Source organism: Dipodomys ordii, unplaced genomic scaffold (assembly GCF_000151885.1).
Source record: "Dipodomys ordii isolate 6190 unplaced genomic scaffold, Dord_2.0 Scaffold10, whole genome shotgun sequence".
In the NCBI taxonomy this organism is placed as follows: domain Eukaryota; kingdom Metazoa; phylum Chordata; class Mammalia; order Rodentia; family Heteromyidae; genus Dipodomys; species Dipodomys ordii.
In genome coordinates this window covers 20,627,870-20,635,296 of record NW_012267226.1, presented here as the reverse complement: position 1 = coordinate 20,635,296, position 7,427 = coordinate 20,627,870, and the positions used below count along the sequence as shown (strand labels likewise).

Sequence of the window (7,427 nt, the reverse complement as noted above, 5' to 3'; positions counted from 1 at the left end):
TCCCCCGCCGCTGCCCGGCGCCCACGACCATGCTCGGCGGTGGCGAGGCGGCACCGCAGGCGCCCGCCGACCCCCGGATCCCCTCTCCCGGGCCGGGCAGGTTTTGAGCTCAAGGCGCCCAGGATCAAAAGATCGCCGCCCGCCCGCCCTCGGCTTCGCACCTCCGGCCGTCCAGCAGGAGGGGGACCCCCTCCACCCGCCGACCTGACCTGGTCATGGCGTCCAGCTCCGGCCTGGCGTGAGGACCCCCGGCCCGCGCGAGGTGAGGGGAGGGCTGGGGAGAGGGCGAAAGTCACGCCAGGCCGGCCGGGGGGGGGCGGCGTGCCGGGGAGGGGACGCGGCCGGATTGTCTCCTGCCCTCGCGCACGCGGCCCGGGCTGTCGGAGGGGCGGGGGACGCCCCCCCCCAGGGCCGGGGGAGGCTCCTCGCAGGCCCCCAGACAGGTTGGCAGTTCCAGAGCCCCGGAAGGAGGGCTCGGGGCCGGCGGGGGGACCCTGCCACCCCGGCGCAGAGAACAAGGCCGGCCTCGGGCCAGCTGGAGCAGCGAACCCTGCCCTGGGGGCTTCTGGGAGATGTAGTCCCCTTCCCGGGCTCCCCAACCCGGTGGGGGCTGGCACCCCAGCCCCCCTCCCCTGTCTGACGGGAGCCTCCAAAAGGAGGTGAATCGGTACTGGGGAGATCTGGGGGTCACCCTCTGCCCCCAGGCCTTGCCTCTGAGCTGCCAGAGCCTGGAGGAGCCTCCCCCGTCCAGGCTTCTGAGGTGGCGGGGGCTGGACCAGGGGTGGGACAGCCACACAGTTCATTGGAGGTGGCCCTGCTCCCTCGGCAGGAGGTGGCTGCTGTCTTGGTCCGAAGGAGGCCTTGGGGGAAGAAGGTGAGAGGAGAAGGGAGGTTTAGGCCTCTTGCCTGGCTGGAGTAGGTCCCAGGCTTCTGGGAATTTGGTGTCTGGAGGGACCGAGGTCCAATTTCCACTTCCCCCTCTTGGGGGGCTGAGAAGGAGGGGCTCCCCCCAAAGTCTGGGAATTTGGAGGGTGTCTCCCTGGAGCAATGAGGCCAGGGTCAGCTTCTGTCTGTCTGTCCAGCTTCCTTCCTTCCGGGTTTTTCTAATACCCCCTCTCTCCCTCCTCCCACTGTCTGCTACTTGGGGTGTGTGTCTATGCAGGTCTAGGGGGCCTCTGCTGCGGGAGGAAAAGTATTCTGAAAGAGGGGGAGCTGGGGAGGCTGTGAGCCCTGGGAAAGGGACTCTGCTGCCCCCTTGATCTTTGCCCTCTCTCTTCCTCCTTTCCCTCCCCCCACTCTAGTTTACTCCCTTGCTGCACTGTTTACCTGGGAAGTCTGTCTGCCTTGTATCTGCTCCAACTAGCTCTCCAATGGGTGTGTGGGGGGGGAGGTGGGTTCCATTCCTCTTCTCCCCCCTTGCTCCGTCTTTTTAGGGAGCAGCCACTTCCGGGGGGGCAGGGGTTCCTTTGCTGGCCCCCAGCATGGGCTTGGCTGCCTTCTCTGGGTCAAGACCATGATTTCATGCCCTCAGGGGAAGAGCGTGCTCAGGCCGTGTCCTCCCAGTGTGTGCTCTGAGGCCCTGCTGCTGCTGTAAGCCTTGGGACGGGGAATGGAGGAGGAAGGCAGGGAGTGGGGAGGGAAGCAGGGATCTGGTACCGGAAAGAAGGTGGGAGGCACTGCTGTTCCTCAGGTGATCTACCTCCTTGGAGGACTGGGCCAGCACTGGCCATCTCCCTCTACTGACTTCCCAGCTAACTTGCTGCTACTCTTGCTTAGGATGGGGTGGGGTTGATTCTGGGAGGCAGGTTGTTGAGAGAGAGGACACTTAGAAGCTTCGATCTAGGATGACTCTTGTGCTCGTGGGTCACAGAGGCTAGTCAGTGCTAAGTTAAGCCCGAGTAATCTTACTTGGTGAAGGTACATTGGACACCCATGGCTTCATTTAGCTAATTTCTGCCTCCGGGCTCCTGGTACCCTAGGCTGGGGGCTCACCTACAACTAGACAGGGCAGTAGCCTCCTGGGCAGAGGCCTAGCTGGTGGCAGTGTGGACTCAGCACTCGGCAAAGGCTGGAATGCCTGGCACCTGCTTTAGATTAAAGGCTGCTGTATAAAAGGCAGCGTGTGTGTGTGTGTGTGTGTGTGTGTGTGTGTGTGTGTGTGTGTCTGTGTGTGGGGTGGGGTGGGGGGGTATGCCTGCCTTTGGAGAGTGGCTGAGATAGGGCCTGGGGAGTCCAGGGGTTGGGAGGAAAGCACCAAGGTTGCAGGTGGCAACAACTTTGGCACACATGGAAGCAGCGCTGTAACGGCTCCTCCAGGGAGAGGAGGCCCTGCCTCTGGCGCCACTGTGGGCCGAGGTTGGGTCCCAGCACCCTCGGCAGCTCCTGGAGCCAAGGTGTCTGTGGGGAGGCACTTTGGGGTTCCTGTTGCCTCTATGCCACGTTTACCTCTCCCTGGGCTTCCTGGCTGCCGGCAGGGAGGGACCTCAAGAGCCAGGGCACTCGAGGATGATGGGAAAATGGCATCCCTTGCTTCCTTGTACTAGAGCCCTGGGCACTGCCCCGGTGCTGACCTGAGAGAAGGGACAGAAGGGGGATGGCACCGTGGGAAAGTGGGCAGCCGTGGGAGCCAAGCGGTACAGGCTGGGCGCCGCGGGCAGGCAGCGGCTGCCAGGCCCGCTCTCCCTGGGGTGGGGCCGCTTGCTCCAGGGACTGGCTCAACCTGTTGAGCGCCTGGCTGCTCTGACCTGGCATCTGTGCCTCTGCCTGCCAGCCCCAACAGCTGCCCACCTGTAGCTGCACTGTGGGGACAGATCCCAGGACCTGGGGATAAAGAGGTTCAGATTGGCTCCAGGGACCACCAGGTGGGGGGCTCCTGGCAGGGCTGAGCATCTTCCCCAGGGATTGCTGAGCTGCTCCTTTCTGGGCCTCCCAGTCTCAGAGCCGGGGTTCGAGAGCCAGGTGGCCGGGGCTGGGAGCAGAGGGATGAGGTGAAGAGGGCCGCTGCTGCTGCTTGTCATTTGGATGGGCGGCCCCGAAGGCAGCCTGGAATTTCCTCTGTGAGTGCCAGGGCCAGGCCTCCAGAGCCCCACCCCCAGCCTGGCCTGACCTCCCTCCCTCTCTCCCTCTCTCCCTGGTGAGCCCGGCCGACTTTCCCTGGAGGTTGGAGGAGGGGCAGCAAGGGCCCTCTGGCTGCCCTGGGAGGGGTGACTTCCTGGGTGTGTGTGTGGGGGGGGTTGCAATGCCTTAGTCTCCCCTATGATCCTCATCTCTGTGAAGGGGAGAGAAGACTTGAATTCCCAGGGGGTTGCTGCCTCAGCCGGCCCTGAGTGTGGGCAGTCCTGACCGCCCCCCACCCCCAAATGTTACAGGCCCTTGGCTGTCCCCCATCCTCTCTGACCTCTTAACTCTTGGCCCACCTTCAGACTCCGAATGCTGCTGGGGAAGCAGAGGCAGAAGGCTGTCACCACAGCTCACAAGTGGGTAGGGGAGCAGGTTCCCCCTTACCCTCAGGTCTTAGGGGTGTGGAGGCCTCTCCCTGTCTCCTTTCTATTCCTGGTAGTGGCACAAGGCAGCCAGGAACGCTCCTTTGCCTTCCGTCCAGCAGCCTGGGCCTTCCCTGCTTGGCCCTGGGCCGGCTGCGCCTCCTGCCTTGGTGTCTCTTTTGGGGCCCCTTTCCCCATGGGCTGGGGCTTCCTCTGTCCAACCTCTCTCCTTGGTCTTGAGCTAGCAGCTCAGAGTTAGCCTGTGCACCCCTCCCCCCCTTCTCAACTGGGAATGGCCCTGAATCCAGCATTTCCAGCATTTCGAAACCAGGATTGTTTTGAAATCCCAGAGTGCTTCTCCACCCCTCACTCCCCTCTCCACTAGGAAGGAGGGACCTTGTCCTCTAATCTGACTTCATGCTGTGCACAGAGGTGGAGTGTTTGAGTCTGTGTGCTAGCACATGGCCACATACTACTACTCTGTGTGTGTGTGTGTGCGCGTGTGTGTGTGTGTGTCTGTGTCCCAGAGCTGTTTATTTCTGGGCAATTCTGTGTGGTTGGCCAGTGTCTGGTTGTTTCCTGAGCTCTCTTGGGCTGTCTTGGAGTATATGCAAATCTCTCTTGGTCTTAAGGAGAGTTTGGGCTTCTTTTTAGGAGGTACTTTGATTATGTCTATGTCTGTGGGTTGCACATATCAGGGGATATCTCAGGAGTGTGCTCTGGAGGCATGTGCATCTTTGATGTGTGTGTGTGTGTGTGTGTGCGCGTGTGCGCACGCGCACTTGGGCGCACATGTGGTGCTTTACATCTCTCTCACCTCCTCCTCCTTCCTGGGAACATGTCTGGGTGTGTAGTCACAGGTTTCCCGCAGCTCCTAGGCTCCCTGGGACGTGGAGTCCTCTGCCCTTTGATAGGGAGGTTTCCTGGCATAAGGCCAAGGCTTCTGGCAGCCCTAGCCCTTGGAGAGAGAGTGTGGCGGACTGGAGGACACATTGGGATAAACTGCTGCCCAGGGTTGGGCTTTCCCCCTCTGCTCCTCATGGGTCCCCAGCACGGTGAGGGGTCCCCCATGGCCAGATCACTTTCTGAGAGACAGTGCTGGCTGTTAAGGAAGATCTAGAGCTCTAAAGGAAAGTGATCCCCTCCCCCATTGTCATCTGCTTCTTTGGGGACAAGGAACAACTAGTCACATCAGACCTGGGAGCTTGGTGGCAAAGTTTAAGTTCAAAGAAGTTGAGGTCTCTGATTAACAGCAGTGAACAAAAAATGAGCTCATCATTTCACTCTGAGCAGAAGATGAAGGGGCCTGGAATCCAGGCTCGTGGGGGTGGGGCCGGCTGCCACTGCAGCCTCGGGTCCCAGGAAGTGGTTCTTGATATTTAATCTCATTTTCTCCTACTACAGTTAGACAGCATTCTCTGAGAGCGGAGTTCAGAGGATCAGGACTGGGCTGGGCTGTACAGACAGACGGGAGACCCTGAGACACTCCCTCCCCCCCTAGAACTCAGTTTCCCTTTCTAGGATCTCACATTCCAGTTGAATGCTATCTTCTGGAAGCCATCAAGGAAGGAGTGAGTCTAGGCAGGGGCAGTTTGTGGGAGTCAAGGGCTTGGGGAGATTCGCAGAAGGTGGGCATAGGCTAGGTTGTCCCTTGACACCCCTCCCGCCCCAGGAGGGGGGCTGTGGTCCCCGGTGGAAGGGAGGGAGGGGGAGAGGCACAGGTTGGTACAGCGCTCAGTGACCCAGCAGGAGGAGGGGCTTGGCAAGGAATTTTCAGTTTGTGTTTCTCAATCTCTGTCTCTGAGACACGCATGCACACGTCACTGCAGACTCTCATCTACCTTCAGTAGATGAGTCCAGGAAAGTCACCCAGGTGGTGGCGAGAGGGCGGGGCCAGATGGAGCCATGTTCTGGCGGGCACTCTGTAACTGCCTCCTTCCTAGCAGTGGAAGCTACATCCAGCTCAAGCCCAGTGCTGTCCTGGGCCTGAAGTAACACAGGCTGCAGAGGGTTAAGTCTGGTTGGCAGGGACCCCCCCCACAACCCCAGTGCAGTGAGAGAGAGGGAGGGGTGGTTAGCAGCTTGCTCTAGTTGGCGTCTCTCCCAGAATTCTTCGGAAAAGAACTCCCCTTTGACCCCCAGTACAAACTGAGCCCAGCCACCAGCCTCCCTCCCGCCTGCTGTGGGCGCTTCACCCAGTCCCTGCTACTGAACTGCTAAGCCTTCCTTACCCCAGGCCAAGTCCTTGGGACTTTGTGTCTTCAGGGGACCAGGGCTGCAGCCAGGGAGACCACACAAGAACCACAGCCATTCTTTTCCCTGACATAAGATAACCTCGGGGTGCCTGATGTGGGAAGCTGGGGTCCTCAGGCCTCCCACTCCCCAGGTCCTCTGGCCAGGTTGGGGGAGGCCTGCCGTTGCCCCCCACCCCCACCTCCAGTGGGGCCAGGCAATCTGGGAACTCTGAGGTCTTCCAGTGCCTTCTCCTTTCCTGCTTCCAGGACAGGGAGAGGGAGTGGTGTGGTGGGGCAGCTGGGTCAGGCCTGGCTCCCAGCCAGTCCACAGAAGTCCTGGCGTTGGGGGGGGGGGGCATTCTGAGCAGCTCAGAGACTTCCTGTAGCTGCAGGCTGCGTGTATGTGTGTGCAAGTTTGGGTGGGTGGGGGAGGGCTGGGTTCTGGGAGGAGCTGGGGCGTAGATTGCCCACAGGGGGGCTTCTAGCTGTGACCCTCTCTCCACAGGGAGCCCCCATCCCAGACCACACCCTTGAGCCTGAGCCTGAGCACGTTCTCCGGAGGTGAGAGGGGTCCGTGTGCTTGCGTGCGTCCTTCTTGGCCTCCCCCATCTGTCTGCAGTGGCCGCACCATCCTGGCTTAGCCTACCCGGCCCCCCCCACCCCCCTGCTCGGCTTTTCTGTCTTTTGGGCGCCTTCCTCCTGGCTTTCTGGCTTACTGCCCTCACTTTGCCTTGCCTTCCCTCTTCCCCCTCCCCCCACCCCCCAGAAGAGGGGGGGCCTGCCCTGATTCCTGGGGGGGCAAACAGCCTTGCACCTAGACTGGTGGGGGGGGCAGTAGTGGGGGAGGGGCTGGGATGAGGAGGGTTAAAGCTGGGCTCCAGTGAAAGTTCCAGTCCTTTTCTCAGCTGCATCTTTCCCCCTGGTGGGAGGTGGGGAGACAGCTCCGTGCCCGAGGGCAAGCTACAGTTCCTGGTTATGCCAAGTACTGGCTCCCTCGCTGGCTCCAGGCTCTGTGAGGCTTTGTCAAAGCCGAGTGGCTACTTGCCACCTTAATGTGGCTTCTCTGCCCGATTCTATAGGCTCAGGAGACACACACACACACACACACACACACACACAGAGGCAGCCTCCCTCCCCTACACACACACACACACACACACACTCTGTCCAACCTCTCTCCTTGGTCTTGAGCTAGCAGCTCAGAGTTAGCCTGTGCACCCCTCCCCCCCTTCTCAACTGGGAATGGCCCTGAATCCAGCATTTCCAGCATTTCGAAACCAGGATTGTTTTGAAATCCCAGAGTGCTTCTCCACCCCTCACTCCCCTCTCCACTAGGAAGGAGGGACCTTGTCCTCTAATCTGACTTCATGCTGTGCACAGAGGTGGAGTGTTTGAGTCTGTGTGCTAGCACATGGCCACATACTACTACTCTGTGTGTGTGTGTGTGCGCGTGTGTGTGTGTGTGTCTGTGTCCCAGAGCTGTTTATTTCTGGGCAATTCTGTGTGGTTGGCCAGTGTCTGGTTGTTTCCTGAGCTCTCTTGGGCTGTCTTGGAGTATATGCAAATCTCTCTTGGTCTTAAGGAGAGTTTGGGCTTCTTTTTAGGAGGTACTTTGATTATGTCTATGTCTGTGGGTTGCACATATCAGGGGATATCTCAGGAGTGTGCTCTGGAGGCATGTGCATCTTTGATGTGTGTGTGTGTGTGTGTG

At 60.1% G+C, this 7,427-nt stretch overlaps 1 protein-coding gene across 2 annotated transcripts in view; it reads left to right on the top strand.

The window, feature by feature from the left end:
• Window positions 1–45: 45 nt before the first annotated feature.
• Bcl9l (B-cell CLL/lymphoma 9-like) overlaps window positions 46–7,427 on the top strand; it is a 29,293-nt gene continuing 21,911 nt past the window's right edge. The window contains exons 1-2 of one of the 2 annotated variants that reach the window (XM_013009756.1): window positions 46–262; window positions 6,222–6,277. The gene's annotated coding sequence lies outside the window, so the exon portion shown is untranslated. Of the gene's footprint in view, window positions 263–6,201; window positions 6,278–7,427 lie in introns of both variants that reach the window. The other variant, XM_013009757.1, reaches the window with a different exon arrangement.